The following is a 25,579-nucleotide window of genomic DNA, read 5'->3' on the forward strand; positions in this document are numbered from 1 at the left end:
GACGATCCAGCAGCTGGGGCAGGGAAATTTGCCTGCTATAATCGGACATGGGTGTACTGCTAGCAGAGTGCCCGCAAGTACTTGGCTGTGACACACCTAATTCTGCACCTTCATTCCTCTCAGTGTAGGTTTCAGAGAAGACTGAAGGTCTAGTGGGGTTGGAGATCCCAGCTGATGAGGAGCAAAGAGAGGTCCGCTTTGTTCTTTGGTGTGGGTCTTTAAGGTACTTGCCAATGCGCTGCATGGTAGGTCAGCATATGTCTGGTCAAGCATGTGATGCCCAAGCAGCTGATGTTTTGGCCACGCGAGATACACTTGAGACATATGTTGCAAATAGCAGTAGTGCGATCTGATGCACTCGTCTCAAAAAAGGCCCACACCAAAGAACTTTTGGAATAACGCGCAGAGGTAGCTCCCTGCACAGGTGGAGCTCTGCGGTGTGACTCAGTAGGTGTGCTGCCCCTAAACTGGCCCCCAGAGGGCATCCGGCCTTGTTGGAGATGTGCCTCCTCCTCCTCCTCCTGCTCCTCTCTCCTATCTGGCACCCACGTGGAGTCAGTGACCTCATCATCCCCTCCCTCTTCATCACTGGAGCAAACCTGGCAGTATGCTGCAGCTGGTGGAACATGACTGCCAGATTGCTGTCCTTCTTGAGCATCCCTTCTCTCTGTGCTCATACTACTGCCTTCCTCTAACTGGGTATCATCATCAGAGCCTTCAAAACGCTGGGCATCCTCCTGGAGCATGTACCCAACACTGTGCTCACACAGTTCGGGGACTCCTCAGGAGGACATGGTGGGTCTAGGGAAGGAGTGACTGATGACACTGAGACGAGGGAAGAGGATGCATTGGCAGCTGCTTTGTTTGTACCCTGAGCCTGGGTGAGAGAGGATGAGGAGGATGAGGAGGGCTTGGTCATCCACTCTACCAAGTCTTCGGCATGATGCGGCTCAATACGACCAGCTGCTGAAAATAAGGACAAGCGTGTCCCATGGCCACGTGCTGATGACAATGCACTGCGTCCACGACCAGCACTGTTGTCTCTAGACACAGAGCCTGCTTGCCCTCTTTTATTGCCTCGTGACTGTCTGCCTCTCCTTGTTGGCCTTCGAAACACAGTAATGGCCTGCAGGGAGATGGGAAAACCAGCAATTGGGTAGTGTATACTGTGCAGGAGGCACACAACACCCACTTTAACTCCTGCAGATGCCTGTATTACAGAACACCAGTAATAAAGGGTAGCTTCAGGTGTATATTGTGCTGGAGGCACACAACACCCACTGTAAATGCTGCAGATGCCTATGTTAAAGAACACCAGAAATAAAGGGTAGATACAGGTGTATACTGTGCTGGAGGCACACAACACCCACTTTAACTCTTGCAGATGCCTGTATTAGAGAACACCAGCAATAAAGGGTAACTACAGGTGTATACTGTGCTGGAGGAACACAACACCCACTTTAGCTCCTGTATTAGAGAACACCAGCAATAAAGGGTAGCTACAGGTATATACTGTGCTGGAGGCACACAACACCCACTTTAACTCTTGCAGATGCCTGTATTAGAGAACACGAGCAATAAAGGGTAGTTACAGGTGTATACTGTGCTGGAGGTACACAACACCCACTTTAACTCCTGCAGATGCCTGTATTAGAGAACACCAGCAATAAAGGGTAGATACAGGTGTATACTGTGCTGGAGGCACACAACACCCACTAACTCCTGCAAATGGCTGTATTAGAGAACTCCAGCAATAAAGGGTAGATAAAGGTCTATACTGTGCTGGAGACACACAACACACACTTTAACTCCTGCAGATGCCTGAGAAAAGAACACACTGTCCCTGCCTATCCTTCTCTCCCTGCACGCCGGAACACACTACACAAGGCCGCTGCGCTGGTGGCCTTATAGAGTGTGGGGTGTGTACTAAACCCCCTGAGCTATAATTGGCCACAGGCATCCTGTCTGTGGCCAATTATGGCTCTCCTTGCTGCTGGCTCTGTGATTGGCCAAGCATGCGGGGTCGCAGTGAGCCAGCAATGCACTGCGATATGAAAAAGAAAGTAGGTAGATTTGGCGCTATACCTTTAAAATCAAAAATCAGAGCATGAAGTATTACGTTCCTCTTATATCATAATCTGTATCCTTCCTATAAAATAACATAATAATGTGGTAATCGTGATTAAATCTGTCAGGGTATATAAACCTCCTGAATTAATTATAAATTCCTCTCCACCATATGGGAGCGATAGTGGAAAACACTTTTTTGCTATCCATGCCTACAAACAGTAACTTATCAAATCACTGCTTATAAACAATCAGTGTGCATATAATTCATACAAAATTATACAAATATACATTTAAATATATAATCAAGTGCAAGTGAAAAAAATAAATATATAAGTGAAAGTTGATAAAATAGGAAGATTATCAGAAAAAGTCCCACAAAATCGAGAAAGTGACTTGTGCAGAGTATCCTTGATTTTCACAGTTGGACAAAAATCTTGCGCCAGTTGATGTCTGAATGACGAAGCGCGTAGGGCGTGGCCATACGACGCACACTCTGCTCAACAAACTACAGCAGCCGGTGGCAATTTTAAAGCATTGCGGTTTCTATTTTAGCTACATGTGAGTAGTTTTTCATTTAACCAGTTGCCGACCGCCGCACGACGATGTACGTCGACAGCATGGCACGGGCAGGCATATTGGCGTACATGTACGTCCCTTGCCTCCCGCGGGTCGGGGGCCCGATCGGGCCCCCGCCCGGTGCCTGCGGCGGTCGGTTTTCGTCCGGGAGCGATCCGGGACGAGGGGGCAGCCATTCATTCATGGCCACCCCCACGCGATCGCTCCCGACGAATAGGAATCCCCCGTGACATCACTTCCTCTCCTGTAATGTAAACACAGGAGAGGAAGTGATGTATTCTCTCCTCCGTGTCGGTATTTTTCGTTCCGACACGGAGGAGAGCGGATCGGTGAGTTGCACCAACACTCTACACACACAGTAGAACATGCCAGGCACACTCACACCCCCCCGATCACCCCCCCAATTACCCCTGCCCCCCAGTCACAGTGACACCAATGTCATTTTTTTTTTTTTGCATTGGTGTCATTTGTGACTGTAATAACTGTTAGGGCAGTTAGGGTTAGCCCCCTTTAGTTCTAATGTACCCCCCTAACCCCCCCAATAAAGGTTTAACCCCGTGATCACCCCCCGTCGCCAGTGTCACTAAGGCTGGGTTCACATTGCAGCGGTTTATGAGAACGAATGTGATTCGCACCGCACTGCAGTGCAAATCACATCCGATCTCTGTGCGATTCGAGTTCAGCCATTCGCCGCACCCGCCGCAAATTCGCACGGGACCCTTTTTTTGGCCCGCAGCAGAATCGGATCGCATGGGTGTTCACACCATGCGATCCGAGTTTGCAGATCGCACTGCGATATGCGAACTGATCTGGGGGTGTCAGTAACATTTCACTGACACTCCCAGCAGTCCGCATAGGGCAGTGTGAACTGCCGCCGGGAGGCATGCGATGCGGGAACCCGCCGCGGATTCGCGGCGTTTCCGCATCGCTCCAGTGTGAACCCAGCCTAATAAGCGATCATTTTTCTGATCGCCGTATTAGTGTCACAGGTGACGCTAGTTAGGCAGGTAGGTATTTAGGTTCGCCGCAGCTTTTTATAGCGCCAGGGACCCCCATATACTACCGCATAAAGCCCCCTGATTGCCCCCTAGTTAACCCTTTCACCAGTGATCACCATATAACTGTTACAGGTGACGCTGGTTGGTTAGTTATTTTTTATAGTTTCAGGGCACCCGCCATTTATTACCTAATAAAGGTTTAACCCCCTGATCACCCGGCGGGTGTCATTTGTGACTAATAACTGTTAGGGCAGTTAGGGTTAGCCCCCTTTAGTTCTAAGGTACCCCCCTAACCCCCCCAATAAAGGTTTAACCCCGTGATCACCCCCCGTCGCCAGTGTCACTAAGGCTGGGTTCACATTGCAGCGGTTTATGAGAACGGATGTGATTCGCACCGCACTGCAGTGCAAATCACATCCGATCTCTGTGCGATTCGAGTTCAGCTATACAGATAGTATGGCTGAATTCGTGTCGCACCCGCCGCACCCGCCGCAAACTCGCACGGGACCCTTTTTTTGGTCCGCAGCAGAATCGGATCGCATGGGTGTTCACACCATGCGATCCAAGTTTGCAGATCGCACTGCGATATGCGAACTGATCTGGGGGTGTCATTAACATTTCACTGACACTCCCAGCAGTTCGCATAGGGCAGTGTGAACTGCCGCCGGGAGGCATGCGATGCGGGAACCCGCCGCGCATTCGTGGCGTTCCCGCATCGCTCCAGTGTGAACCCAGCCTAATAAGCGATCGTTTTTCTGATCGCTGTATTAGTGTCACAGGTGACGCTAGTTAGGCAGGTAGGTATTTAGGTTCGCCGCAGCTTTTTATAGCGCCAGGGACCCCCATATACTACCGCATAAAGCCCCCTGATTGCCCCCTAGTTAACCCTTTCACCAGTGATCACCATATAACTGTTACAGGTGACGCTGGTTGGTTAGTTATTTTTTTATAGTTTCAGGGCACCCGCCATTTATTACCTAGTCTCACTAGTGTACCCCTAAATTTAGGGGTGTCTACTTTCCAAAATGGGGTCATTTGGGGGGGGTTTGTGCCATCTTGGCATTTTATGGCCTTCAAAACTGTAACGCCCTTAGAAAGCCTGAAGGCGGTGCTTGGTTTTCGGGGCCCCGTACGCGGCTAGGCTCCCAAAAAGTCCCACATATGTGGTATCCCCGTACTCAGGAGAAGCAGCAGAATTTATTTTGGGGTGTCATTTCACATATGCCCATGGCATGTGTGAGCAATATATCATTTAGTGACAACTTTGTGAAAAAAAAAAAAAAAAGTTTGTAATTTTCCCGCAACTTGTGGCAAAATATAAAATATTCCATGGACTCAACATGCCTCTCAGCAAATAGCTTGGGGTGTCTAATTTCTAAAATGGGGTCATTTGTGGGGGTTTTGTGCCATCTTGGCATTTTATGGCCTTCAAAACTGTAATAGGTAGTGAGAAGTGAACTCAAAAATTTACGCCCTTAGAAAGCCTGAAGGCGGTGCTTGGTTTTCGGGGCCCCGTACGCGGCTAGGCTCCCAAAAAGTCCCACATATGTGGTATCCCCGTACTCAGGAGAAGCAGCAGAATTTATTTTGGGGTGTCATTTCACATATGCCCATGGCATGCATGAGCAATATATCATTTAGTGACAACTTTGTGAAAAAAAAAAAAAAAAAAAAAAGTTTGTAATTTTCCCGCAACTTGTGGCAAAATATAAAATATTCCATGAACTCAACATGCCTCTCAGCAAATAGCTTGGGGTGTCTACTTTCTAAAATGGGGTCTTTACAACTTTGTGTAAAAAAAAAAAAAAAATTTTTTTTTTGTCATTATTCAATCGCTTGAGGCAAAAAAATAAAATATTCAATGGGCTCAACATGCCTCTTATCAATTTCCTTAGGGGGTCTACTTTCCAAAATGGGGTCATTTGGGGGGGGTTTTGTACTGCCCTGCCAATTTAGCACCTCAAGAAATGAGATAGGCAGTCGTAAACTAAAAGCTGTGTAAATTCCAGAAAACGTACCTTAGTTTGTAGATGTGACAACTTTTGCGCAAACCAATAAATATACAATTATTGACTTTTTTTTTACCAAAGACATGTGGCTGAATACATTTTGGCCTAAATGTATGACTAAAATTGAGTTTATTGGATTTTTCTAATAACAAAAAGTAGAAAATATCATTTTTTTTCAAAATTTGCGGTCTTTTTACGTTTATATCGCAAAAAATAAAAATCGCAGAGGCAATCAAATACCATCAAAAGAAAGCTCTATTTGTGGGAAGAAAAGGACGCAAATTTTGTTTGGGTACAACATTGCATGACCGCGCAATTACCAGTTAAAGCAGCGCAGTGCCAAAGTGTAAAAAGACCTCTGGTCATTTACCAGCAAAATGGTCCGGTCTGAAAGTGGTTAAATAAAGGATATTGTGGTTACATACTACACCATGGATATGTTTTTTTCTCATTAAACATACAAACGAGGATATAACGTCAGTGGATGAAAAAGTATCTCCCAGGAAAACGCCAGAGAGCGGCACAGGGGCTAACACTGTGAAGGCGAATCCACCCCTTCAGGGGTAGGATCTCTGGTGAGGGCAATTACATTATTGGGCATTGAAAAGCGCACCGGGAGATTTTTGTCCAACTGTGAAAATCAAGGATACTCTGCACAAGTCACTTTCTTCATTTTGTGGGACTTTTTCTGATAATCTTCCTATTTTATCAACTTTCACTTATATATTTATTTTTTTGACTTGCACTTGATTATATATTTACATGTATATTTGTATACTTTTGTATGAATTATATGCACACTGATTGTTTATTAGCAGTGATTTGATAAGTTACTGTTTGTAGGCACGGATAGCAAAAAAGTGTTTTTTTTGTTGTTTTATTTTTTTTTTCCCCATTAGTGTCTCCACTATCCCTCCCATATGGTGGAGAGGAATTTATAATTAATTCAGGAGGTTTATATACCCTGACAGATTTATTCACGATTACCGCATTATTATATTTTATAGGAAGGATATAGATTATGATATAAGAGGAACATAATACTTCATGCTCTGATTTTTGATTTTAAAGGTATAGCGCCAAATCTACCCACTTTCTTTTTCATATCGCACAGTCCACCTTGAAGGTTAGACTAATACGGTAGAGGCAGCTTGTTACCAAAAAGTTTTTAATAAATAATCCATAGTGCAATCTCATTTTTTATTTCGAATGCACTGCGATGGCGCAGTGCATTGTGGGCCCTGAGCCCCACACGAATATGGCGAGAATGCCCCATAACGTTCGGCATGGCCGGATTAAGAGTATCATGGGCCTGGTGCTGAGGATTTTGATGGGCCTTTTTATGGAAATAAATAAAATGAAAAAATGTTTTTTTGTTAAAGTAAATTAAATATTTGAAACAAACCACAATGAGCCCTTATTCTTTAAAATTATTTATTACATTTTTTTATTATTTTCTTCATTTATTAATATTTGTTGGAGTTTTTTTTATTTTTTACATTTTTTTACTACTTTTAATACTTTTTTGGGATAATGGTGCAGTGGAAGGTGTCAGTACTGCATACACATGGGGGGCCCAGAGCAGGGGGAATCTAAGGGACAGTCTGGGGTGATCAGTATGGGGGGAGGTGGAATTACAAGCACTGATCTCCCTCTAGAGAAGGTGAAGTGGCTTTCAGCTGCTTCATAGAGGGAGGCTGTCATGGTGATGGGGCTTGTGATTGCCCGCCGCACCGATCACCCCCGACTTTCAGATTCCCCCTGCTGCAGGCGCTACAATGAGCGTCTCATGCAGTGCAGTATTCAAATGGTCAGTCCGTCCCTACTGGGCCTATATTAAGGTAGGGGCCTGGAGCTGCAGCTCCAATAGCCCCTATGTTAATCTGGCCCTGACGTTCGGTATTTGCTGAACGGGCGAACAGCCGGTGTTTGAGTCAAACATGCATTCGACTCGAGCACCAAGCTCATCCCTAGCAGGGGTATGCAATTAGCCCACTGGTTGAATGAAGAAAAGTGAATCATTTGTGGCATTTGTCACAAATTTGTCATTTGTCCCAGTCAGGGGATCACAGGAGGCCAATTTAAAGGAAGATTGAGAAATTATTTAAAAAATACTTGCTATATATATATATATATATATATATATATATATATATATATATATATATATATTTATTATTATTTAATTATTTAACTGAAGAGCAATAATTGTTTTAAAAATGAATGCATGACTACATTCAATTTTAATTAGCGTACAGTTCTTCTTTAACCACTTGCTGACCAGCGCACGACGATGTACGTCGACAGAATGGCACGGGCAGGCAAATGGGCGTACATGTATGTCCCTTTAAATTTGCCGCCCTGCCATCGGGAGCACGCCGCCGGCAGCGCGCTGCCGCGCTGGTCGGGACCCCGTGAGTCCGGTCGCGGGACCTGCGGACTCGATCGCCGCGGGCATCCCCGCGATCGTCTCACGGAGTGGCCGAATGGAGAAGTGCAGTTGTAAACAACATTTCTCCATTCTGCCTAGCAACTAGTGATGCTGATCTCTGCTCCATGTGATTGGAGCAGAGATCAGTGTTCACTAAATGAAAGCCCAACCCCCCCCACAGTTAGTAACACGCCCCTAGGAACACTTAACCCCTACACTGCCACCCACTGGTTAACCCCTTCACTGCCAGTGTCATTTACACAGGAATCACTGCATTTATATAGCAGTGATTACTGTATAAATGACAATGGTCCCAAAAATGTGTCAAAAATGTCCGATGGGCCCCCCACAATGTCGCAGTCACAATAAAAATCGCTGATCGCCACCATTACTAGTAAAAAAAAAATAATCAAAAATTATTAATAAAAATGCTATAAAACTATCCCTATTTTGTAAACGCTATAACTTTTGCGCAAACCAATCAATAATCGCTTATTGCGATTTTTTTTACCAAAAATATGTAGAAGAATACGTAACGGCTTAAACTGAGGGAAAAAAATATTTTTTTATATATTTTTGGGGGATATTTATTATAACAAAAAGTAAAAAATAATGAGTTTTTTTCAAAATTGTCGCTCTATTTTTGTTTATAGCGCAAAAAATAAAAACCGCAGGGGTGATCAAATACCACCAAAAGAAAGCTCTATTTGTGGGAAAAAAAGGACGTAAATTTTGTTTGGGAGCCACGTCGCACGACCGCACAATTGTCAGTTAAAGCGACACAGTGCCGAATCGCAAAAAGTGGTCTGGTCTTTGACCAGCAAATTGGTCCGGTCTGAAAGTGGTTAAGCTATGTCTGACAATCCTTATTTAACCCGTAATTTATTTAACATTCCTTCTTTCGTTTTTACATAATCAGCTGTTAACGATATCCAGGAACTGGAATGTGAGTATTTTTTCTGTAATTCAATATATTCCTGCAAACTAATCATAATTCTGCAGTGAGGATTTTTGTTGAATTTTCTTTTTTATAAAGGATTACAATTGTAGTGTATACTTACCTGCTTTTCTGTCACATTAGCATAATTGTGTTGCAGACATGCAAACTCATATGAAAGACATAGAAATTCCAGTCCCACTATGACGAGGGAAAAGTCTTTAGAAAGATGTCATTTCCTGACTTATATGAGAGTTATAGATGGGAAGTACATCTGTCTAGTGGTGTCACTTGGCACTGGAAAACAGTTTTTCACACAAAATATTTTTTACTGATCTTTATGGCTGTGATGGATATCAGTTCTAACCTCATGTACTGTATATTGATGAAGGAATTCATGGAAGCGTTTTAGACTCCGAGGGATGGATGGATCATACAAGCAAAATACTTTTGCATAGCACCTGTAAGCTCTCTGAAGCCATTGCTTCTTGGATCATAATTCATCTGGTACTTTGGAACACTTTATGCTCCTGTATTGCCAATGAGTACCATCCACATAATAGCTAGTGTTTTAACTAACACTTTTACAAAGCCAAAAAAAACACACTTTACAGAAGAATGTTAAAATGTGCATTTATCACCTCTGTCCCATTTTACCCAAGTGAAATGTTACTCAATCTAAAGCCAGATGCCATCAGCAGGGCCATCTTTAGTACAGGGTAAAAGGGGCAGCTGCCCCAGGCCCACTCATTGTTGTGGGTCCCAAAGCAGCTGCCCCTTTGAGCCCACACTGCTTGCAAATAGTTGATAAGTGAATTTGGGAGGGCCCAAGAAAATGTTTGCCCAGGGTCCAATTAATATTAACCATTTAACTCCCGGAAGACTTGGCCTCTGAATGACCAGGCCATTTTTTTGCGATTCGGCACTGCACCTCTTTATCTGACAATTGTGCGGTCATGCGACGCTGCACCCAAATAAAATTGCCGTCCTTTTTTTTCCCACAAATATTTGCGCTATAAACAAAAAAATAGCGGCAATTTTGAAAAAAAACACAATATTTTGTACTTTTGCTATAATAAATATCCCCATTTTTTTAAAAAAAAGCTAATTTTTTTCTCAGTTTAGGATGATATGTATTCTTCTACATATTTTTGGTTATAGCGTCTAAAAATAAGGGATAGATTTATATATATATATATATTTTTTTTTTTTTACTAGTAATGGTGGCGATCTGTGATTTTTATTAGGACTGCGACATTATGGCGGACACAACGGATACTTTTGACACATTTTTGGGACTATTGTCATTTAAACAGCGATCAGTGCAATAAAAATGCACTGATTACTGTAAAAATGTCACTGGCAGGGAAGTGGTTAACACTAGGGGGCGATCAAGGGGTTAACTGTGTTCCCTATGTGTGTTTCTCACTGTAGGGGGAGAGGACTGACCTAGAAGAAGTGTTGGATCGTGGTTCCTAGCTAATAGGAACTCACAATCTGTCATGCCTCACAGAACAGGGATTTGTGTGTTTACACACAGTTGTTCCTGTTCTGCCTCTCGTGCCTGTGATCGCTCGTAGTGGCTCATGTGCGTGCACCTGCTATCCCAATCCCACGAGCTACAAAAGTAAAATGACGGCGGCTGTTCGGCAATCGGTTAAAGACGACTCTGGCCATCAGATGACACATAGGGGAATATTTACTTAAACCGGTGCACACAGAATCTGGTGCAACTGTGCATAGTAACCAATCGGCTTCTAGGTTTCAGGCCTAGCTCACATTCTAGCGACTTATCAAATTGCATGATAAGTAGCACCTTATTGTCAGCAATGGCCATGTTTAAATCGATTTGAAAAAAGTAGTTCCTGCACTACGTTTGGTGAGTTTGGGTGCGACCAGGGGCGGACTGACAGCTTATGGGGCCCCCGGGCAATAGGAGATCATGGGGCCCCCTGTGTCACTTATTGCACTGTGCCCACATTACATACGTTCGTCCCTTCCCCCTTTAGCTACAGTGGCTGCAGCTAAGGATGTACACATGCTGCAGCAGGAATTATACCTCCTGTTACTTTTGGTGGGTGATTGTGACCCATTCAAGTAAATAGGGCCACTCTGCAAACACCTTGCAACTTTGTGCAATGCACGAAGTTGCAGCATGCTAGTGTGGGATCCAAGCGGTTAAAGCAGGTGATGAGGAGGCAATACAAATCTTAACCCTTTTTTTCGCTGTACTGCACAAGGTTGCACGCCCTTTTGCAGAGCAGCCCCGTTCACTTGAATGGGTTACACTTGGCAGGCACTACACCGGCTAAGTGTGACAGGGTGTATAATTCCTGCTGCAAATGCAACATGTGTAAACCCCTGGCCACTACAGTTAAAGGGGGTGTGGTTGGGGGTGAGAAAAAAAGGGCTCAACTATGAGGTTTTACCACCCCCAAACTGTGAATGTAAATGGACTTCTGAGATAAGGACAGAGATGGGCCCCTGGGTTGAGAGCAGAGAGGGGGTCCTGGGATGAGAGCAGAAAGGGGGCCCAGGGATGACAGCAGAGAGGGGGGCCTGGGATGACAGCAGAGAGGGGGGCCTGGGATGACAGCAGAGAGAGGGGCCTGGGATGACAGCAGAGAGGGGGTCCTGAGATGAGAGCAGAAAGGGGGCCCAGGGATGACAGCAGAGAGGGGGTCCTGGGATTAGAGCAGAGAGGGGGTCCTGGGATGAGAGCAGAGAGGGGGTCCTGGGATGAGAGCAGAGAGGGGGTCCTGGGATGAGAGCAGAAAGGGGGTCCAGGGATGACAGCAGAGAGGGGGACCTGGGATGACAACAGAGAGGGGGTCCTGAGATGAGAGCAGATAGGGGGTCCTGAGATGAGAGCAGATAGGGGGCCCAGGAATGACAGCAGAGAGGGGGCCTGGGATGAGAGCAGAGAGGGGGTCCTGGGATGAAAGCAGAGAGGGGGTCCTGGGATGAGAGCAGAAAGGGGGCCCAGGGATGACAGCAGAGAGTGGGGCCTGGGATGAGAGCAGAGAGGGGGTCCTGAGATGACAGCAGAAAGGGGGCCCAGGGATGACAGCAGAGAGGGGGGCCTGGGATGACAGCAGAGAGGGGGGCCTGGGATGACAGCAGAGAGGGGGTCCTGAGATGAGAGCAGAGAGGGGGTCCTAAGATGAGAGCAGAAAGAGGGTCCTGAGATGAGAGCAGAGAGGGGGTCCTGGGATGAGAGCAGAAAGGGGTCCCAGGGATGACAGCAGAGAGGGGGGCCTGGGATGACAGCAGAGAGGGGGGCCTGGGATGACAGCAGAGAGGGGGTCCTGAGATGAGAGCAGAGAGGGGGTCCTGAGATGAGAGCAGAATGGGGGCCCAGGGATGACAGCAGAGAGGGAGGTCCTGGATGACAGCAGAGAGGGGGGTCCTGGATAACAGCAGAGAGGGGGGTCCTGGGATGACAGCAGAGAGGGGAGTCCGGGGATGACAGCAGAGAGGGGAGTCCAGGGATGACAGCAGAGAGGGGAGTCCAGGGATGACAGCAGAGAGGGGAGTCCTGGGATGACAGCAGAGAGGGGGTCCTGGGATGACAGCAGAGAGGGGGTCCTGGGATGACAACAGAGAGGGGTCCTGGGATGACAACAGAATGGGGGGGGCATGGGATTAGAGAAGAGAGGGGGTCCTGGGATGACAGCAGAGAGGGGGCCCTGGATGACAGCAGAGAGGGGGTCCTGGATGACAGCAGAGAGGGGGGGTCCTGGATGACAGCAGAGAGGGGGGGTCCTGGATGACAGCAGAGAGGGGGGTCCTGGGATGACAGCAGAGAGGGGGGTCCTGGGATGACAGCAGAGAGGGGGGTCCTGGGATGACAGCAGAGAAGGGGGTCCTGGGATGACAGCAGAGAGGGGGATCCTGGGATGGCAGCAGAGAGGGGGGTCCTGGGATGACAGCAGAGAGGGGGGCCCTGGGATGAGAGCAGAGAGGGGGGTCCTTGGATGAGAGCAGAGAGGGGGGTCCTTGGATGAGAGCAGAGAGGGGGGTATTGCGATGAGAGCAGAGAGGGGGTCCTGGGATGACAGCAGAGAGGGGGATCCTGGATGACAGCAGAGAGGGGGGTCCTGGATGACAGCAGAGAGGGGGGCCCTGGGATGACAGCAGAGAGGGAGGCCCTAGGATGACAGCAGAGAGGGAGGCCCTGGGATGACAGCAGAGAGGGGGGCCCTGGGATAACAGCAGAGAGGGGGGCCCTGGGATGACAGCAGAGAGGGGGGCCCTGGGATGACAGCAGAGAGGGGGGCCCTGGGACAAGAGGCAAGCAGCATCTCTTTGGTTCTGGGGAGTGTCACAGGATATGTGCTGCGGGTAGGGTTGCCACCTGTCCAGGATTCACCCGGACAGTTCGGGTTTGGAATCTTGTGTCCAGGTTTCAGTCTGCCTGAAACCCGGACACATTATTTAAACTGGGCTTTGACTCCCCAAGTAACTGAGATACAGTGGAACCTTGGATTATGAGCATAATCCGCTCCAGGAGAATGCTTGTATTTTAAAGTGAGTCAATGGAAATAAAGATAATTTATTCTGCATTGACTTCTATTGCATGCAGTACCACATGTGGCCAGAGGTGGGGGGCACCGAAAATACTCTGGGATAGCTCGGCTAAACTCGGAAAGCCTTCAGGAAGGCTCAGAAACACTCGGGAACTGAGTATTTTTCGAGTGTTTCCGAGTGATTCTGAGTATTTCCAAACGGCTCCGAACGGTTCTTGTTGCTTGTCTTTCAAAATGCTTGTTAACTGCGTTACCCGTTAACCAAGGTTCCACTGTAGTCACACAAAAATCTGTTGCCATTCGGGAGCTGCAGGTCGCTGTCTGGGGAGGGGGGGGGGGGCAGGTTTGGCATCACTGGGGGGAACCATGATGTCAGAAAGAGCAGTTTGGCCACACCCACATTTTGCCGCAGCGAGCTACATTACCACCACTCTCCTTGGGGCACCCAAAGGTGTCCCAGGTCTTTTATAATCATATTGTGTATACCACGAAAACTAATGTACCCTGTGCCGCTAAAGTGTTCGGGTTTGGCTTGAAGAAAAGGTGGCAACCCTAGCTGAGGGATACTTTTGGATTGGGATTGGGTAAAGGACTTGTCCTAATAGGGGGATCAGATTTGAAATCTCCCCACACCACCCCACCTTGCAGCACAAGTCCACTGCTCTCCAAAAGCAACCCCCACCATCATCATCACTTCTCAGTGTGTGCATCCTGACCCCCCCCCCCCTTCTTGGTTACTGGGACGGTCACAGTGTGTCCCCCTCCCTTATCAAACTATATACACACCGCAGATGACCAGTACAGCTCTTGCAGTGGATGTCTTTCCTCCCCGGCTCCTCCCACCTCCTGTCTGTGTACATCGGAGCCAAGGAGGAGGATCCTCTGTGAGCTCTTTCTGTGTGATGTGTGCAGGCTCAGTGGGGAGAGATGCCAGTGTCGGCTGTTAGTGCTGGAGAGGAACGATCGCTGTGTAGGGAACCCGGGCACCCTGCAACACATGTGGGGAAGGTGTCCTGACTCTGAGTGCTCATGCTAGCGTGCCCCTGTCGGACCAGTTACCGGAGCTCAGTGCTGGAACTTGTTACAGCACTGGGCTTCATGATCAACGCAGAGTACCAGGAGCCTCTCATGGGGCCCCCTGCTGGCCCCGGGCCCTCGGGCAGTGCCCCAGTGCCCTAACGGTCAGTCTGCCCCTGAGTATGACCTGGATAGACATCTGTGCTCAAAGCCGCACAGATGTCTTCAAATTCGCACCTGAAGTCACATTGACACGAGGCTTGGAAATCGTGCAATTTCAGATGAAGTCACACGATTTCAAAGCCGCATTCGATGTAAATGAGGGTTTATTGTCAAATCTTAATTGAACAAGCTGAAGTTAACAGCTGATTGATTACTATGCAAAGCTGTATAAGATTCTGTGTGCAAAAGTTTTAGCCCCTGTTCACACAGAATGTGGCTTTGAAATTGCGCTACTTCAAAGCCGCAGGACAGTCCGACTTCATCTGCATCTTGGCGACATCTGTACAAATTCATGCACAGATTCCAATGAAAGTCACAGATGAAATAACCAAAAATAGGGTAGGAACCTTTTTCAAATATGTGCAATTTGAGTTGCACCAATTTAAACAGTTCCATATGCACAAATAGAGTGCGTCTTGTCATTTGGAACTGTCAAATCACATGACAAGTTGCACCAGTGTGAACGAGGGGTAAGTAAATCTCCTCCACAGTTTGACAACCATGAAGAAAACTATAGTAAAAGCTTGATTATCTGACCCACTTTTGTTGAATAATGTTAAAACCCAACTTCATGGAAATTTTCTAAATCTCTTGGAAACTATGGCTCAGGTTCACACTGATGGAGCACGACTTAAAGTGGTGTTGCCACCAAAAAATTAAAAGTGCTTAAAATTCGTAAAAAAAAATAAAAATAAATAATTGGCAAAAAAAAAAATTTTTACTCACCTCTAAATACCGGTTGCTAGGGGGTCCCTCGTAATCTGCCTTCCTCATTGCCCAGGCTGGTGACATCACTTCCCCTCGCGCCGCACATTCACCTGGGACCTGTCATGTGTCCCAGGTGACTGTACGGCGTATCACGGCGCCCTGCGCCGCTCGCGCATGCGCAGTGGGTGCCCGGCTGTGAAGCCACAGCCGGGTGCCCACAGTATGCATGACGGCGCCGCGAGCGGAGCAGGGAGCGAGGGGGGGGCTTCGTTCCCCCGCATCGCTGGACCCTGGGGCAGGTAAGTGTCCGATTATTAAAAGCCAGCAGCTGCAGTATTTGTAGCTGCTGACTTTAAATTTTTTTTTTTTAGGGGGTACCCCACTTTAACTGCTGAGACCTGTGGGTCTCACAATACCTTCTGGTGTACTTCAACCAAATCCTGATAGATCTGTGACCTTGGACTAATAGGAACCCGAGAAGACCAGATTTGGATCTGAGACAATTACCTCAACCCCCCCCCACGATTAACCTGTCCTGTTTCTTCCTGACCAACACTTATTGTAGTTGCTCTCAACCTTGTGAATTTGAACCGTTCAGAATTCAAAGCAGTTGTTCAGTCTGAGGAAAAAATGTAAAGGTCAGCAGGTAAAAACACTGTAGCTGCTGACTTTTAATAAAAGGAAACTTATTCATGCAGGGATCCAGCATTGTCCTCAGCCGGGCTAGTTTGTCACTAGCCTTCAGGTTCCCGGTGCTTGTATCCTAACTGTGGTCAGCTGGCTATGCTGCTTTTGGCTTCACAGCCGGCTGCCCGCACTTTTTGAATGGTTCTGGGGAGGGGGGAAGAAAAGTTTTGTTCGAATTGCCCCCACCCAAAAAAAATGTCCAAGTGTTAAGGGGGAACGGGGGAGGAGGCCTTAAAGCGGAACTTCTCCTTTTGTGTGAAGTTCAGCTTTAAATGCTACTTCTACTGCTGGATCTTCTTGACCAAACATTGTAATCTCATTACTGTAGCCATTTCTCTCAGTTCTCCAAAAGAGGTTTCACATACTCTTCTATGTTGTAGATTCAGAAATGTGGCTGTTCACTCGTATATATACTTTAACCTCAATAAAAAAACATCGAACAGTATAATGGAATGTTCTGTGCCACACCAAGCAGCTTAAAGTGGTTGTTAACCACTTAAGCCCCGGACCAATTTACAGCCAAAGGACCAAGCCCCTTTTTGCGATTCGGCACTGTGTCGATTTAACTGACAATTGCGCGGTCGTGCGACATGGCTCCCAAACAAAATTGGTGTCCTTTTTTTCCCACAAATAGAGCTTTCTTTTGGTGGTATTTGATCATCTCTGTGTTTTTTATTTTTTGCGCTATAAACAAAAATAAAGCTACAATTTTGAAAAAATTCTATATTTTTAACTTTTTGCTATAATAAATATCCCCAAAAAATATATAAAAAAACATTTTTTCCTGAAAGGCTCCATGGCAGCATACGTGTGGGTAGCCCCGCCTCCACGATTACCCAATAGGACCCAACTCCCATAAATCTTTGCTCCCGGCTACTATCAGTGTTCCTTTTTTGTCCTCCCCAGTAGGACCAGATGGTTTCTTTCCTGGAAACAAAACTTCACGACGATCGATTGGCTGATTGACTGAGAATTTTTCCTCCAATAGGCCCTGACTTTTAAGCAGGGTATGGAGTGTATTTGCAGAGTAGCGCTGAAGAAAGGATTTCCTGCCTGAGTGCGCACGGTCTGTGTCCCGTTGCTATGGGTGACCATTATCTGCTTGGAGGTGCGGCGTGTGTGTCCCAGTCCGTTCGGCCAGGTGATCGTTGGTGGAGTGGTGAGCCTTTTGTCTATCCATGGCAGCATTGTATTTGTGTGTATTTTCTCCTTTTGTTTGTCTAGCGGTCTCCTCTATGCTGTTTGCAGTCGCTTCCGCGTTCCAGCAAACCTCTCTCTCCTACTTCCGGGTTATGCAGGCGTTCTGCGCATGTGCGAACCCGGTGTGAGACCGAGGCTTGGTTCCCGCGCATGCGCGCGAGCACCTCGCGTCTGACGTCGGCAATGACGTCACGGGCGCCAAATTTAAAAGCCTTTGGAAGCTGTCAGAACCCTGGGAATGTTTGCAGTGGTCGCAGCGACTTCCCGGGTAAGAGCATGTCCCTTAGGCTAGGGAAATGCTTACTTAAAAAAAAAAATGTGCATTTTTATTTTTTCTCTTTGGTTGCAGTATTTCTTAAACTGTTGGTTTATTTTGGAATATGGATGCCTTACTGCCTCCTAGTGGCCAGCCCGCTCATGTTAGGTAGGTTGCTAGTATTCATGTTTTTTATATAATGGAGAGAGTTTTTGGCATAGGTAGGATTGACTGTGTATCTTTTTCTCTCTCTGTCTGTTTTATCTTTACAGCCCTTCTGGGTCTGATCCACAGCCTAATACCTCTAGATGCAGTGGATCATCAAGATCACACCGCCATAAATCCTCCTCAAGGTCTAGCCAGCATAGGTCAAGGTCTGAACAGCGTGACAAGAATTATTCTCACCCCCCTGCTGCTCACTCCAGCAGGCATACGGAAAAATCATGCTGGGGGTGCAGGATGCCTGTTCCATCAGACAAATCCTTATGCGATCACTGCTTCTCCAAAGCTGCAGATGAAAGGGATGGTGCAGACCAGCGTTTGGCGTCATTAGTAAGATGGGTTGTGAAGGAGTCCTTGCAGGAGAGGGACGCTCTACAGTTGTGTGAATCCCCGTCAGAATTATTGGCTCCTCCAACCGGAGAGAACCTATTGCAGGAGACATGGGAATCCTCTCAACCAAGTCGCCTATCTGCTCCCATCTCAGACAGTGAATCTGACTGTGAGGATCCTGGTTTAGGATTTGACTATGGACTGGTGCCTTCATTGGTCAAAGCAGTGAGAGAGGCTCTGAAGTGGGAAGACCCTATTACTTCCCCACCAAAGCAGAGAAAATTCTTTAAACAGCTCAATAAGGAGCGACAATATTTTCCTTTCCTTTCAGAGTTGGGTGACATTATCACAGAGGAATGGAGCAAGATGGATAAAAAGGGTTCCATGCAGTCAAAAATCCTGAAGTTATACCCTTTTAAAGAAGAGGATGTGAAGCACCTGGAGTCAGCACCACTGGTGGATGCAGCGCTCATGCGTTTGGTGAGATATGTAACCCTACCTTTAGAGGATACGGCATCTTTTAAAGATCCTTTGGAAAGGCGGATCGATTCAGACCTTAAAAGGATATACCTGACTTCTGGAATGGCTTGCAAACCAGTGCTTGCAATGGCAGCGGTATCTAAGGCCATAGAATCCTGGGCTGATTCCGTAGAATTCCTGAGGGGTATTTCTATTGAAACAGCCAAAGACTCCCCTATTCAAGAAATCAGGATGGCGTCTGCCTTTTTGGGGGAGGCATCTATTGATGTTATTCGCCTGATATCTCGGGATATGTTAGCAGCGGTCTCAGCACGGCGTGCGTTATGGCTCCGTCCATGGCTGGCGGATCCAGCATCCAAACAGGCCTGGTGCCGTATTCCTTTTGAGGGGTCATCTTTGTTTGGTAACAAGCTGGATACTGCCATATCCCGGGCTACAGGTGGGAAATCTGGGTTTCTTCCCCAGGACAGACGTCTTCAAAATCAAAAGCGTCCATTTCTTAGAAGACAAGGCCCTGATCGTGCCAGGGAGGCGCGGAGCTATAGACCTGGTCGAGAATTCTCAAGGTCATGGAGATCCAGGCAGTCTTCTTTCAAAAATACCTCAAAAGGGGGTTCGTCCGGCAAGCAGGATTCCGCGAAATCCTTTTGAAATTGGGCCCGCTCAAACTTGTCAGGTGGGGGCTCGTCTTCTCTACTTCAGGCATGTTTGGGCGGCCTCAATTCGGGATTTTTGGACAGTAAAAACAGTTTCCTCAGGTCACAAGTGGGGTTTTATCAGCACCCCAAGGCTAAGATTTATTCCCACAAATCTTCCAGAATCAAAAGAGAAGAAACAAGTCCTATTGACCTACGTGAACTCTTTACTGGATCAAGGCGCAGCCGTTCCCGTTCCAGAAGAAGAACGTGGAGAGGGCATGTATTCCCCTCTTTTTCTGGTTCAAAAGAAAAACGGCACATGGAGGCCGGTAATAGATTTGACCCATCTCAATTCCTTCATTCGCAAAGAGAAGTTCAAGATGAAATCTCTGCTTACCATCCAGCAGTCAATGTATCTGGGGGACTGGATGATATCAGTCGACTTGAAGGACGCTTATTTCCATGTCCCCGTGGCAAAGGAGTTTCAACAGTACCTCCGCTTTGCGGTAGGCAATCAACATCTTCAATTTACATGTCTTCCCTTTGGGTTAACAACGTCCCCACGGGTCTTCTCCAAAGTTCTTTTGGCAGTTGTGGCCTTTCTCAGAGTCAAAGGTGTTCGTCTCCACCACTATCTCGACGACCTTCTCCTGCTATCCCAGGACAGAGAGCAGCTCTTGGAGCACAAAGATCTAGTCATCTCCACTCTACAGGAGTTCGGGTGGCTTCTGAACTTAGAGAAGAGTCACCTAGATCCAACTCAGTCTCTTGTTTTCCTAGGGGCGCAGTTCAACACAGTGGAAGGTACTATCGCCCTTCCAGAAGAGAAGGTTGGAGTCATACGAGACAGGATTCATGCAGCCCTTGCATCATCCCATCTCTCGGCTCTCCAATGTCTGAAGGTGATTGGCACAATGTCAGCCACCATTCCCATGGTAAAGTGGGCCCAGTGGCACACTCGTCCCTTTCAGAAGGGGTTTCTACAACAGTGGGACTTATCCAGCCAGACACAGCGCATATTCCTCACTCCAGCCATGAGGACGCCTCTTCCTTGGTGGCTGCAGGGGAAGAACCTGCGCAACCACCATTCAATCATTCCCATCTCATGGGTCACAGTAACTTCAGATGCTAGCAACCGAGGATGGGGTGCTCACTGCCTTTCGGATGTCGCTCAGGGCAGGTGGACATTTCCATCACAAAGAGTCGTCTCCAATGTTCTGGAGCTAAGAGCGGCCTTCCAGGGCGCTTCGGTCATTCCACCATCTGACAGCGAATGCCTCGGTCATGCTAAGGTTGGACAACACAACCGCGGTGGCTTACGTAAAGAAGCAAGGGGGAACTCGCAGCTGGTCCCTCTTACAGGAGATGGAGCCGATAATGAATTGGGCTCAGAAGAATTTGTCCAACCTTTCTGCAGTCTACATCCCAGGGGTGCAGAATGTTCAGGCGGACTTCCTATCGCGTGTCGAGTTGGACAACAACGAATGGTCCCTACACGGGGAAGTATTCGATTGGCTCCTGACCTTAGGATTGTCCCTGGAAGTCGACTTGTTCGCTTCCCCGTGCAATCGGAAGCTTCCGAAATATTACTCAAGGTTCAGGGATCCTCAGGCATATGGGATAGATGCCCTCACAGAACATTGGAAGTTTCAGACAGCTTATGCCTTCCCTCCAGTTCCGGTGATCCTGCAGTTCCTTCGGAGGCTCAGGACAGAGAAGGTGGAGATTCTCACAGTGATTCCATTCTGGCCCAACAGACCTTGGTTCCCTCTACTGCTGCTCCTCAGTTATCAAGAGCCAGTTCCCCTGCCTCTCAGGCCGGATTTGCTATCTCAAGGCACAAGGTTACATCCATGCCCATCATGTCTGCACCTCAAGGTATGGTTTTTGAGAGGGAAAGGCTAGAAGCTCTTGGTTGTCCGGAAAAAGTAATTCCAACCGTTCTCAATTCCAGACGCGGGAGTACTAATAGGGTATATGAGCGCATATGGTCCAAGTTTTCAGCCCATATGTCCTCCAGAGAAAATTCTTGCAGTTCTCCAACAGTACAAGACATACTAAGCTTTCTCCAAACAGGCCTTGATTTACCTTTAGCTATCAATTCATTGAGAGTCCAAGTGTCGGCTATTTCAGCCTTTACGGGTATTTCCTGGGCAAACCATGCACTGGTACGACAATTCTTCAAGGGAGCTATCAGGCTCAGACCCCAAAGAAAACCAAGGTTTCCTAAATGGGACCTCCCTTTAGTGCTGGATTTTCTTTCAAACTTTGGAAAGGATTCTACAGAGCCTCTGTCCATAAGGGATCTCACTCTCAAGACCATCTTCTTGGTAGCTATAACCTCAGCCAAGAGTTTCTGAGATTAGGAATCTAGGTTCGGAGGAACCTTTTCTGACTTTTTTTCCAGACAGTATTGATTCCCATGTTGGGATCGAATCCCAAAGTAACCTCGGTCTTCCACGAGAATCAGGAAATTGTGCTTCCCACTTTCAAAAACTCAGAGAGTCAGGATGTTCATCCTCTGGACGTAGGACACGCGCTTAAACAATATTTGGAAGTCACAGCTCCTTTTAGACAAACAAAATTTCTTTTTGTTCTCCCTCATGGCAAGAATAAAGGATTGCGAGCTTCGGCTAGATCTATCTCTACCTGGATTGTTCAGATCATTCAGAGGGCATACAGAGCAAAGGGCTTGGCTCCTCCTGAGGCATTAACGGCTCATTCAACACGGAGTATTTCAACAAAGTGGGCAGCTTCTCGTCATGTGGCACCTGAAGTTATTTGCAGAGCGGCTTCTTGGTCTTCCATTAATACCTTTGTTTCTCATTACTGTGTAGAGCCAGCGGCTCTGTCTTCTGTTAATTTTGGTTTGCAAGTTTTGTCGGTTGACAATGCTAAATAAACTTTTGTTCTTTGCTCGACATTTTGCCCACCCGGGTGTGTTTGGCGAGTTATTTCCCACACGTATGCTGCCATGGAGCCTTTCAGGAAAACTTACCGTAATTTTCCTTTCCTGATAGGCTCCATGGCAGCAGGAGTTCCCTCCCAAATGTCTGGAGTTGGCTAGTTACGGAACACTGATAGTAGCCGGGAGCAAAGATTTATGGGAGTTGGGTCCTATTGGGTAATCGTGGAGGCGGGGCTACCCACACTTATGCTGCCATGGAGCCTATCAGGAAAGGAAAATTACGGTAAGTATTTGATATAAATTTTCCGTTTTTTCCGCAGTTTAGGCCGTATTTTTCTACATATTTTTGGTAAAGAAAACCACAATTAGCGATTATTGATTGGTTTGCGCAAAAGTTATAGCGTTTACAAAATAGGGGATAGTTTTATAGCATTTTTATAAAAAATTTTTTTTACTAGTAATGGTGGTGATCAGCGATTTTTATTGTGACTGTGACATTATGGACACATCGGACATTTTTGACACATTTTTGGGACCATTGTCATTTATACAGCAATCAGTGCTATTTAAATGCACTGATTCCTGTGTAAATGACACTGGCAGTGAAGGAGTTAACCACTAGGGGGTGAAGAGGGGTTATGTGTGACGTTATGTGTTTTTTTTTTATTGTAGGGGGGCATGGCCTGGCCTGTGACATCACTGATTGTCTTTCCCTATAACAGGGAACAGACGATCGGTGACAGCCACAGTAGGAAGCACAGGGAGAGGTTTGTTTACACAAACCTCTTCTTGTTCTTCAGCTCTGTGACCCGATCGTGGGACACCAGCGGCCATGGTCACGGAGCTCAGGACCGGGTCGGCGTGCTCGTGACCCACGGCTGGGCACTTAAAGTGGTTGTAAATCCCTCCCCCACAACTTTGTCCCATGTAAATCAGCATAAAAAAACCCTAATGAACACTGCTTGTAGATATCTCCTTACTTGCTTAGTATTGTTGTTATCCTTGTTGTTCTGTAGAATGAAGTCACTGAGCATGCCCAGATCTCCCCTGATTTACGGCACGCTCTCTATGTGCTTATCTATCTGTTATCAGGACTTCCCACGGCACACCACTGAACTCTGCTAATCACTCAGCGCTTCCTCCTACACACCATGTAACCATTTGACCTCACATACAGTCTAAACTTGGCCATTACTGCAGTCTTATCAGCTGAAGCTAAGTCTGACAAAGGCAAACATTATACATCAGCACAAGTAAATACTATGAACTAAACAAGTAAGCTATGAACAGGGAAGCAGGGTTGCCATAGAAACGTTGGATTGAGAAGGAGGCTTGGTTAACAGTACAGGAAGTGCTCAATGTAAGGGCGGAAATACACTCCACTGTGGACTCAGAAAACAATACTTAAGATGGCGCTGCCTATCCCTTGGAAACAAGTTTTTTAAAGTTTCTTTAACCACTTTCAGACCGGACCATTTTGCTGGTCAATGACCAGAGGTCTTTTTACAATTTGGCACTGCGCTGCTTTAACTGGTAATTGCGCGGTCATGCATTGTTGTACCCAAACAAAATTTGCATCCTTTTTTTCCCACAAATAGAGCTTTCTTTTAAAGGTATTTGACTGACTCTGCAATTTTTATTTTTTGCGATATAAACGTAAAAAGACCGTAAATTTTGAAAAAAATGATATTTTCTACTTTTTGTTATTCAAAAAATCCAATAAACTCAATTTTAGTCATACATTTAGGCCAAAATGTATTCAGTCACATGTCTTTGGTAAAAAAAAAGTCAATAACTGTATATTTATTGGTTTGCGCAAAAGTTGTCACATCTACAAACTAAGGTACATTTTCTGGAATTTACGCAGCTTTTAGTTTATGACTGCCTATCTCATTGCTAAAATGGCAGGGCAGTACAAAACACCCCCAAATGACCCCATTTTGGAAAGTAGACACCCTAAGGAAATTGATAAGAGGCATGTTGAGCCCATTGAATATTTAATTTTTTTGTCTCAAGCGATTGAATAATGGCAAAAAAAGAAAATTCTTTTTTTTTACACAAAGTTGTCACTAAATGATATATTGCTCACACATGCCATGGTTATATGTGGAATTGTACCCCAAAATACATTCTGCTGCTTCTCCTGAGTACGGGGATACCACATGTGGTCGACTTTTTGGAAGCCTAGCCACGTACGGGGCCCCGAAAGCCAAGCACCGCCTTCAGGATTTCTAAGGGCATACATTTGTAATTTCACTCCTCACTACCTATCACAGTTTTGAAGGCCATAAAATGCCAAGATGGCACAAAACCCCCACAAATGACCCCATTTTAGAAAGTAGACACCCCAAGCTATTTGCTGAGAGGCATGTTGAGTCCATGGAATATTTTATATTTTGCCACAAGTTGCGGGAAAATTACAAACTTTTATTTATTTTTTTCCACAAAGTTGTCACTAAATGATATATTGCTCACACATGCTATGGTTATATGTGGAATTGTACCCCAAAATAAATTCTGCTGCTTCTCCTGAGTACGGGGATACCACATGTGTGGGACTTTTTGGGAGCCTAGCCGCGTACGGGGCCCCGAAAACCAAGCACCGCCTTCAAGCTTTCTAAGGGCGTAAATTTTTGATTTCACTCCTCACTACCTATCGCAGTTTTGAAGGCCATAAAATGCCAAGATGGCACAAACCCCCCCCCCCCCCCAAATGACCCCATTTTGGAAAGTAGACACCCCAAGCTATTTGCCGAGAGGCATGGTGAGTATTTTGCAGCTCTCATTTGTTTTTGAAAATGAAGAAAAAAAGAAAAATAGATTTTTTTTCTTTTTTTCAATTTTCAAAACTTTGTGACAAAAATGAAGGTCTGCAAAATACTCACCATACCTCTTGGCTAATAGCTTGGGGTGTCTCCTTTCCAAAATGGGGTCACTTGGGGGGATTTTGTGCTATCTGGGCATTCCATGGCCTCCGAAACTGTGATAGGCAGTGAGGAATGAAATCAAAAATTTACACCCTTAGAAAGCCTGAAGGTGGTGCTTGGATTTTGGGGTACCGTACGCGGTTAGGCTCCCAAAAGGTCTCACACTTGTGGTATCCCCGTACTCAGGAGAAGCAACAGAATGTATTTTGGGGTGTAATTTCACATATAACCATGGCATGTTTGAGCAATATATCATTTAATGACAACTTTGTGCAAAAAAAATAATAATAATAATGTATTTTTTCCGCAACTTTTGTCAAAATATAAAATATTCCATGGACTCGACATGCCTCTCAGCAAATAGCTTGGGGTGTCTACTTTCTAAAATGGGGTCATTTGGGGAAGTTTTGAACTGCCCTGGCATTTTATGCACA

Source organism: Lithobates pipiens, unplaced genomic scaffold (assembly GCF_037356315.1).
Source record: "Lithobates pipiens isolate NorthernLeopardFrog02 unplaced genomic scaffold, aLitPip1_a1.2 Scaffold_3, whole genome shotgun sequence".
Classification (NCBI taxonomy): domain Eukaryota; kingdom Metazoa; phylum Chordata; class Amphibia; order Anura; family Ranidae; genus Lithobates; species Lithobates pipiens.